Here is an 11,221-nt window from a genome sequence, read left to right on the forward strand (position 1 = left end):
CCCATTTACAATATGACGTCGCGGATCCCACCCATTTCTCTTTGTGCCCCCAAACAGTCTAATATTCCTACAATCACCTTGGTGTGGTCTGTCCCATAGTATAATACCCTCTCAAGCTGCCCCCACAGTATAATGCCCCTACAGTCACCCTGACGTGGTCTGCCCCACATTATAATCCCCTTTCTGGTGTGCCCACAGTACAATGTCCCTCTCCTGGTGTGTCTACAGTATAAAGCCCCCTCATGCTACCCCCCAGTATAATGCCCCTACAGTCACCCTGACGTGATATGCTCCCACATTATAATGACCCCTCCTATTCCCTACACAGTATAATGCCCCCCTCCAGCTGCCCCCATAGCATATTTGCGAAGCATACTGTGTTTATCTACAAGACATTTTCCTTTTTTGCTTTTTGAAGGGGAAGTGAGGTTTCACGTCCTAAAATAAATTGTACGCACATTTGTCAGACATCAGATCTGTCTACTATTATAGGAAACAAACACACACTTATAGTATATGTCTGCCTCATAGACCTATAGGAACGTTGTTCAAACGGCTGATCTGTGGGGTCCCCGGTGACGGCTCCGTTGAACTATAAAGGACCTATCCTATGGAAGGGTCATCAATATATGACAGGGGAGAGCTCCTGCTGATGTCACTTTGTGGAACATCCCCTTTAACTGAGTATTATTCAGTTTGCTACTTTTATAGCATTCTAAATATTTAGTATAAATGTCCAGGGGCTGGATGATCCCTTTAAGACCTGGCGCTGACTTGGTGACTCAAGGATATTTGTTGCATTTACAATTATTCTCCAACAGGGACATCACAGAGAGACCCATCTATGAGCCCCTCTGGCCATTGGTGATATCTGAATGGCCGCATCTAATTTCCCCAAAGACAGTGTTAGGTTCGGTTTCTTGGGTCCATCAGATGAAATGATTCTGGCCCCCCCCCCCTCCAACAAAACCATAGCACCCTTCAAATTTGGGTGACTTCTACTGGACCATTATTGTGTCAGAGCCTGGACCCATCGGAGGATCCTCTAGTACTCTGGTGGGCCAGTCTGACACTGCCCAATTAGTCTTAAAGGGCTGTCTTTGATGAGACAATCCCTTTAAGACACTTAAAGCCTGATGAAATCCTCAAGGCCGTTTCACAATGTAACAGCTCAGACCTGAAACTATTTATATGAATGAAGTTCTATCTAGCAGATGTTCAACAAAGAGGTAAAAATGAATCATATTCTCAAGTTCCTGGCATCTTGGGAGGGGGCTGTGAGCGCCTCTTGTCTTGCAAAGAGCGTCGATGATTGTTTCATTCTTCTTGGATGTTTTAGTTACTTAATGATTTACTAAAGATACATGCTGTGTCCTCAGAGAGGTACAGGAGATTGTCTCTGGGTCTGGGCCTTTACTCCTCCCAGAAGTGTCTTCTACTCTAGATTTGTCTCATCCCCCTAGACCTAGGCTAGACGGGCTGGATCACCTAAGGCCGACTTACTCCTTCCTATGATACTTCTGATACTTTTTTACCACTGATCATTGACTCAGGAGCTACAGAGAACTTCTTGCTTTGGTCTACAAGTTGCAGGCTTCCTTGTTACCTCCAAATCGACCACTTTGTCTAACATATGTGAAGGAGTGAGGACTACCCCATTCAAGAAGGTCTTACAGTGCAACATGTGATCTAAACTAAACATCTTATTTGCTGGGGATTCTTCTGCTTCCAGAGATGACTACAAGTTGTTGTTCCTCCTGTTTCTTTTCTTGCTAGAGTCTTCTTCTGAACTTCTTCCACAGGACTCCATTTATGTTGATGTGTTCTCTAAAAAGAAGGATGAGTTCTTGAGACTCTTCATAGACTAAAGAGGTCAAAACAAGATCTTGGTGAAGGATGATAGTGAAGGATCATCGATATGCTCTCCTTCTTACCTCTAAGTGTCATTGGGATCTACTGTGGAGAGTATAATGTGGTCATTATCATGTAACAGGGATGAGTAGAACCAGGACATCCAGGAGATCCTTCAACCTTTGTAACGCTCCAACATTTTGTGAATGAGGTGTTCCATAACATTCTCATTCATAGGTGCAATTTATCAATCCTCAACACAAGGCCCTTTCCTGCGCCACGAGCCCCAATCCATACCTTGCCCACCACAGAGTGCGAATGTAAGTGGGCTGGGGTGGAGACACCTGGTACTGGGCCAGTCTGACATTGCTGTGGAACCCATAATAAAGAACGTTCCAGCTCACGTTGACTCCATCTCCTTCTCTTTATATATTGGTTCGGTCTACCTCTCTGATTTTGCTCTGCATACTTTACGCTATGGACCTAGGCCTGTCCTTGGTGTTGGACTGGCCCACCAAAGAACCAGATCTGGTGGTAACACAATAAATGTCCAGTAGAAGACACCTAAATTTGAAGGCTACTAAAGTCTATTTCCAAGGGTTGTTGGATGGTGGCCTCCCAGAATTATTTTATCTGGTTAGCCCAAGGAACCTCAGTCCGAAACGACCTGTCCTTATCTAGAGTAGGATATTCTGAGAATTGCACTTTAGGGATTCCTCCCACCAAAGTCTATCCCAGGCTTCTGTGATAGGTTTGTAGATCTGAAACATGACAAATCCCATAGACTCAGATGCATGCAGTGGATACATGGTGCGCCTTGTTTTTGGGATATGGCGATATGGTGATCACCCTGGTACATCTGAACTACTGGTGGGTCCGTATCTGAAGCCTACGGAATCCTTAGACGTGATGGATATTGTCTCTTTATTCGAGCCTCGCAGGAGAGTAAACACAAACCCTTCAGCATATGAGGAGGAGGCTAGTCATGTGAAATGTCTCTGTTTGCTGCAAATAAAGAAACAGTCGTGATTAACATGTGCAAATATACAAAGTAACTAGATAGCATCACAATCCTACATACACATCATACATGTACATTGTACATACACATCATACATGCACATGTGGACTGGACACACTTTACTATGTATACCGGCATGGAGAGAATTTGCAAAAGATGACCATGTGGAAAGAAACATGAAATTTGCTGCGCACTGAAACAAGGCCCAATATAGTAATAGGACGACCTATGTTCTGCAAGGTTCAAGAACAAATAAAGATCTTCTAAGGAAACTTTTCAGCCAGAAGAGCCCAATACCAGATCTCAGGAGAGGTTATTACTGGAGCAGGAGCCGTCTGATGTATTACGCTACGAGTTGGTTCCATTACTATACAGGATCCTCTCTCCATTGACATCACTCGTGTTCTCACTCCTTACATTTCAAGCAAATCACGTTTTTTCTCACTTTCTATTTTTATTTCTTTCACCTCAGGAAATTCTTTACTTACATTCAGCAAAACAGTAAGACTGAAACGTCAGGATGGCAATGGTCTAGCCAGAAAAACTCTCATAGAATCTCAGTGTGAACGTTCAAGGAGATAATGTAACAAGGTCAGGCAGGTAAATACATTGTATCTTCAGTGGAGAGAATATTTTGGAGATATAATATCCATGGGGTGAGTGAATACTAAACAAGCTGGTGGTGGTGGTGGGCAGGGGGGTGTAAAAAAGGGGGTTGTATACTGTATGCAGGGCAATAAAGGGGGTCATATAGTGTGGAGGGCCTAAAGAAAGAGGTCACATATGGGGGGGGGAATAAAAAGTGGGATCATATATTGCAGGGGGAGAAAAGGGGTCAAATACCATCTGGTGGGCTAAAAAAAAAGGATTTCATATACCATGTGATGGGCCAGAAAAGCCAAAAAATTGGTTATATATTGTTTTGGGACCTTATTAGGGGATTTTTTTGATCTGCCAATGGGGCAAGGTGTCCTAATTAAAGGGTCCCATCTCTTAATCAAAGATAGCTGGGTGGGTATGTTTGTACTTTTGGGGGGGAAGGTTCCTTTCTATAGTTCACCCCTGATTACAGCATATGAAGAAAGTAAATACAATGTTGTCCCAGTACAGTAATGGAGGTGCGACCAGTTTTCTACACTCCTTCCCATTATCCATAGTGATCATTAAGGTCTCAGTGGTTTTGTTCCACTTATTTGTTGGGCCCCATAACTGCTACCCTGGTAGTTACCCCATGTGACCTTATAGATAGGCGGGGGTCTGCTGGTGAGATGTATTTCGGGTCTCTGTAGACATTTTCCTCTCCATGGTCCACTCGTTTACATTCTTTTACTTCCAATGTCTCTGCTTTGCTGACTGTTTCCATAGCAGTGATAAGATTAACCTTCCTTGGGCTCTGTTCTCACCTCCATCTTGTTGGGATATGTAGTTATGTGGTCACACATAGTATACAATGATGCCATAAGTCGTCGGGCTGACCAGTGGCCTCTCGTCCGGTGACTTTGTATCGACAATCCCTGGATTTGTGCAGAACCTTCCACACATTTGTTACCAGTCAGTCTTTTCTCTGCACTATTAAGAAATTTCCCAGCAGCCGCCGTGGACATGACAGGCTGACAGATTGTTGTCCTTTCTGGTAGCGGATGATCATGCTGTTTGCATTTCCAAGGCAGAAATAAGAAGGAGCTCTCAGAAAGTGACTTAAGACGGAATGAAGACATTTATTATGAGTATATTGTAAATCTGCGTGCGTTATTATGTATATTATGTATGTGTGTCAGTGAGCAGGAACCCCACAGATCACTAGAATAAAGGGGTTTAAAGGGACAGAACCATCTTGGGTATAGATGACATATCCACAGGGTATGCTATAACTACCTGATGGATATGTATCCCTCCACTGGAACCCGCAACTATCTCAAGAACACTCTCTCGGAACTCCTATACAAGGGAATGGAGAGCGATGCACACGTGTGACCTTGGGATGGAGGTCAGCGACCCCTGTTTATAGGGATGGGACCTGAATCTTTTGGGTACTTATGGTATATCCTGCATTCCCATTATGGCAATACCCAAAGTAGTGTCTGCTTGTGATGAACATACTTTTAATCTAAGTAAATACAAATTCTGCTCTGATTCATTTTCCACTTCTTCCACCAACTCCAAGTCTTTATATCCTTCCATAGACATCACTCAACGGATCCCGAAACATAGTTGGATTTTTTCCCTTGGCCCCCACCATTCCTGAGCAATGGCGGCGCTTAGGTTCATATCAAGGGCTATCCTGACCGTCAGACCCTCCCCGATCTAAAATCAATGGCCATCAGTTTTGTAAAGATTAATAACTCCTTTAATTACTTCAAACCACAGCCATGACAGCAACACAATTGTAGACCCCAGACCCCTAAATGAGATGAATGCAGACCCCAGAATAAACCCTTTATACTGTATTTCTATTTGTAAGGCGCCAACATATTCTGCAGTGGTTTACAGACATTGTTGGTCACTGTCCCATATAGGGCTCACAATCTACATTCCCTATCAGGATGTCTTTGGAGAACAAATACAAACCCTAGCCCCATAAGTTATTACAGTCCCCAGATCAGACCCTGAACACAGACCACCAAAATAAATACAGACCCCACAAATCAAGGTCCCCAGAACATGCTTCCAAAATAAAATCTCCAATTAAGACCCCCTAAATAAATTCAGACCCAACGTCGGACCCCAGACCAGACTTCATCTAAATGTATTCACACCCAGACGCTTACATTCTGCCGCTTTCAGGACCTGCACACACAGGTCATGTGACCACATGAAGGGTCCTTTTACAGTACACTAGGGTCATGTGACCATATGGAGGGTCCTTCTACGGTACACTAGGGTCACGTGACCATGTGGAGGGTCCTTCTACAGTACATTAGGGTCATGTGACCATATGGAGAGTCCTTCTACAGTACACTAGGGTCTTGTGACCATATGGAGAGTCCCTCTACAGTACACTAGGGTCATGTGACCATATGGAGAGTCCTTCTACAGTACACTAGGGTCATGTGACCATATGGAGGGTCCTTCTACAGTACACTAGGGTCATGTGACCATGTGGAGGGTCCTTCTACAGTACATTAGGGTCATGTGACCATGTGGAGGGTCCTTCTACAGTACACTAGGGTCATGTGACCATGTGGAGAGTCCTTCTACAGTACACTAGGGTCATGTGACCATATGGAGGGTCCTTCTACAGAACACTAGGGTCATGTGACCATATGGAGGGTCCTTCTACAGTACATTAGGGTCATGTGACCATATGGAGGGTCCTTCTACAGTACACTAGGGTCTTGTGACCATACGGAGAGTCCCTCTACAGTACACTAGGGTCATGTGACCATATGGAGAGTCCCTCTACAGTACACTAGGGTCATGTGACCATATGGAGGGTCCTTCTACAGTACACTAGGGTCATGTGACCAATCTGTAAAAGATCAAGAACACTCCCCTGCACACTGAAAATGTTGAGCTCCTGAATGTCAGTGACCCCATACATGTGAAATTTTGCCCTTATTGCAGCTCATTGACACGTTGAGTAAGATCTTATGGTCTCCTGTGCTCGGTATCTCCAAGGCTATTTTATGTGGGACCGCTGCCCCCCCTCCTGTCGCTTGACCCCTGCCGTGTCAGTGCAATTATCATGTATATTTTGTGACAGCTTGTATACAGTACAAGATATGGAAAAAACATTCAAGGTTAAGAGGATCCAGACGGCCATTCCTTTAATCCAGGCTATTCCACAATTATAGAAATGACCAAAGGGAAGAAGAACAAAAGGATGAGTGGGAAGAACAATGTACAGTATGTTCCTGGTGAGGTGTCCTGGCGCCCTCTAGTGTTTATGTTAGTAAATGCCAAACTAGTGCAGATAGACAGAACTCGCAATGTTACCAAAATGTTACCAGGTGATGCCGGATATTCCTTCAGCCTATTGGGAAGAGTAAACGTAATTTTATGTATTATTTATATGAAAAAAGTGAAATTTCAATTGTTAAGATTTGAATGTAAAATGTAATATTTCAGTATGACATTAATAGAGGTTATTATGGTAAGACTAGGTTCACACTTGTATTGGGCTCTCCGACATTCAGGTCCAAAGAAAAACAAAGTAATTAATAAGAATCTGTCACTTTATATTCCATGAGAGCAAAGGATCGGGCATGTTGTAATTCAGTATGTCCTATCCTTTCTTCTATATTATTTGTCAGGGGTCAGCACTTCCCCATTCAAATTAAAATAGTCCATCAGCCCTGACAACTTTATGCTGAGACTGTAAGCCAAGGTCCCTTCAGGTCACAGTCATGCTGGTTCCAGGGTTCCCCGGGGTATCATAAGGTCGCCCATGATATAGGTAAAGCCGCCATTCCTGTATTATATGGGTTGGGCGTTTTACGATCCCCTTATTGTAGAGCCTTCGTGACAAAATCCACCACGATCTGATTCCCAGACATCTACAGTGACAACCCCGCTGAATCATTCATCAAAGGATCACAAATACGTCATCTCAGCAGAAGACTGTTCACAGCTTTGTTTTGTTCCCTTGTTCCAGTGTGGATTGACAGGAGGCGACATTGTTATATCTATGGGGTAATTATTCATATAATGTTTATCTAAATTCTTTCCTTGTTAATCTGTCTCTTATAGAATTTATACGTGGCAAAATAGGAGACTATCTGACATTCATCAGTGTTATTAATACTTTGTTACTCTTTTGTTTGTTATTATTGTTATCAATACTTTGTTACTATTGCTGATATTATCATTCATACTTTATTCAGGTTGTTTTTACTAAGTGCACAGGGTGCAAAAATATGCTATCTGGAAACCATCAACAAGCAGGTCAGGTGTTGCTGACATCTCTTCAGATGTGTGGTCGTCAAAGATATAGTAACTGGAAACCATCAACAAGCAGGCCAGCCACTTCTGACATATCTCATTGATCAGTGCCATGTTGCTCGTTCCATTCTATGGTTAATAGACTGGTGAGGTCTCTGTATCCAGTCCATATAGCAGACCCCCTCATGGTCTCCTGTAATGATCATACCGTATGAGCAAAATCCGAGACTGTGGTAGAAAGTTCCCATATAGCTCCAGCATCAGAATGAACCTTCAGATTGTTCCTGTTTCTATCTTTGCTCTGTTACCTCTCTATAGACTTCTATAGACCTGTGTATTGTATTTTCCTCTGATACAATATGTTACTATGTTTCTTACAGTCGCCCGCGCTGTTGATTTGTTACACTCAAGTGTAACAGTTCTAATAATTCCAGAAGTCGATCAATGGACCCCTTAGTGTTCCCATATATGTACTGTCTGTATACAGTATATATATATATATATATATATATATATATATATATATATATATATATATATATATATATCACACACAGGGTCTGTTGATATCCTAACTAGATATAATATGTGCAGCAATGATACAGGACACGCTATGGTGTATAATTATAAATGTGCAAATTCTATAATTACATCGGTGCAGCTGGTATAAGACGAGCCTCGTGTATAGGCACCGGGATGAGCCCTGCCTGGATCACATGGGGGTTTGGGGGTTAAAGGGAGACAACAAAACTAAATGTTAGATTTGGGGATTTTACTGAAGGATTATAGTTTTCTTATACAGGCCGCTCGGGGGAGGGATCTTGCTTAGGGTCCTGTTGGGTCATTATGAACAGTCACATATAAACTACAGGAGTCTATGAGTGTGAACATGAGCCTGTAATATCAGGATAGCCAAGAGCGTCGCTATAGAGGGAGAAGAGGTCGCAGTCACCACTGAGACATTGTGGGGGCCCAGAGATCCAGCCGCCATATTTACATCCCCCATAACTTTCATAAGACAGAAAGAGAGATCAAATCTGCTGCGTGTGCATTGTGCTGCTGCAATTTTTACCTATCATAAGCCTGTGACCCCATGTTCTTGGACTCTGCCCAGTCCCACCCAGTGTCTCACACATTATAATGCTCCTTTAGTGTGCCCATATGATATCACACCCCCTGGTCTCCTCCACACTGTACAGTTCCCTCTTGTGGCCCCCACACATTATAACATCTTACCTTGTAGCCCCTAGGCCATACAATGTTCCCCTTGTGGTTCCCACTCGGTGTAGTCTCCCGCTGTGGCCCCCACACAGTCTGATGCCCCCCCTTTTTTGTGTTTCCCACACATTTTAATGCCCCATTTTGCGGCCCCCTATGCAGTCTAATGCCTCCTCCTTTTGGCTCCCACCTATTATAATATTCCTTTGTGGCCCCCACACATTATATTACAGGGGCCACAAAATCCACTCTAGTTCCTTAGCAGCAGATGGGACGTAGTGACATCACTGAATCTGGGGCATTGTAAGTTATGACATAGGAATTATGACACTAAGATTGCTAGAATCCCCCATACATAGGCACACTGTGTTCAGCTGAGCATGCATGTAAATAGGGGAGAGTAGAGACTACCCCTGAAGAAAAGAACAACCCGGTCCTGTGTCCAGTGTGGAGGAGATTTAGGAACTTTCTGCATGGAGATCAATCTTTATCTGTATAGTAATAGATTTATCAGGTGAATATTCCAATATCACTGACAATGGGAAACTGTGAATGGGAATGTCCTATAACCAGCCATATAAAGAATCCCTGTGTCCTGCTCCACCCCAACAAGCCCTTCTAAATCAGAACACATTGTATCAGTCATATATGGAAATTATCCCCCATGTGTACATATGATCCCCCCATGTGCACACGTGATCCCCCCACGTGCACATGTGATCCCCCCACGTGCACATGTGATCCCCCCACGTGCACACGTGATCCCCCCACGTGCACATGTGAACCCCCCACGTGCACATGTGAACCCCCCACGTGCACACGTGATCCCCCATGTGCACACTTGATCCCCCCATGTGCACACGTGATCCCCCCACGTGCACATGTGATCCCCCCCATGTGCACACGGGATCCCCCACATGTGCACACATCATCCCCCCATGTGCACATATCATCCCCCCACGTGCACATGTGATCCCCCCACGTGCACATATGATCCCCCCATGTGCACATATCATCCCCCCACATGCACACATGACCCCCCCACGTGCACACGTGACCTCCTCTTACACAATCCCCTTTACCCTGCAGCTATTGCACAATACACAGTGTCACAGCTTCCACCTATACAATATATACAATGTGTCAGTAAAGTATTAACAACTTCCTGTGGAAAACCTGTTGTATCTCTGAATAATTGCCTGTTGTATTCACAGATATCTGTAGGTTTGGGACAAGTGCTATACATTGCTATAAGATATAGGGCTAGAGATAGGATCACAATAAACAGCAATATTCACATGCAGGGTTAATACACATTGATGTCCTGGCAATAAAACGATTGTATGGAGCGAAAGGTGAGGCTGCGCCTCCGACCACAATCTGATGGGTCAGGGATCAGTCATGTTAGCAGGTATCATATTATGTCCTCTGTCAGGTTAGGTAACGTTGTCCTGTGTGTACAGGGTGTGATAGAAATCCATCTGCATCATCACAAATTGTGCAATAATAAAACATGCAGAAAAAAAAAATCCCTGAAGGTTTAGTAGTAACAATCCAGGACAAGAAATTATATATAGATACATACATATACATATATACATATAGATACATACATATACATATAGATAGATACATATATATATATATATATATATATATATATATATATATATATATATACACACATACATATACATATAGATACATACAGTACATATATATAGATATAGATAGATACATACATATATATATATACATATAGATACATACATATACATATAGATACATACATATATATATATATATATACATACATATACATATAGATACATACAGTACATATATATAGATATAGATAGATACATACATATATATATATATACATATAGATACATACATATACATATAGATACATACATTTACCTATGTATCTAGTTTCCTTTGTTGAAGTTTGCCTTATATATTTCTCGCTACTTTCCCTGGTTCCTGACCGGACACATTTTTAGAGGTTTGAGGATTGTAACATTTTATCCATTACAAATTTTGTTACAAATTTCCAGGAGGAATAAATAAGGAACAACATAATACAGGATTCTGAGAATTGTTACATTATCAGTATTTACTGACACAGACAAGCCTGGGGAGGCGACAGGTTCTCTTCACGTAGGGTATATCACAGCCAAACTATTGATATGCCTTTCAGGAGCCTGGGAAAGCTGATGTTTATATGTTGTGATAGAATACAATGTC

This window comes from Leptodactylus fuscus, chromosome 7 (genome assembly GCF_031893055.1).
Source record: "Leptodactylus fuscus isolate aLepFus1 chromosome 7, aLepFus1.hap2, whole genome shotgun sequence".
NCBI classification, from domain to species: Eukaryota; Metazoa; Chordata; class Amphibia; order Anura; family Leptodactylidae; genus Leptodactylus; species Leptodactylus fuscus.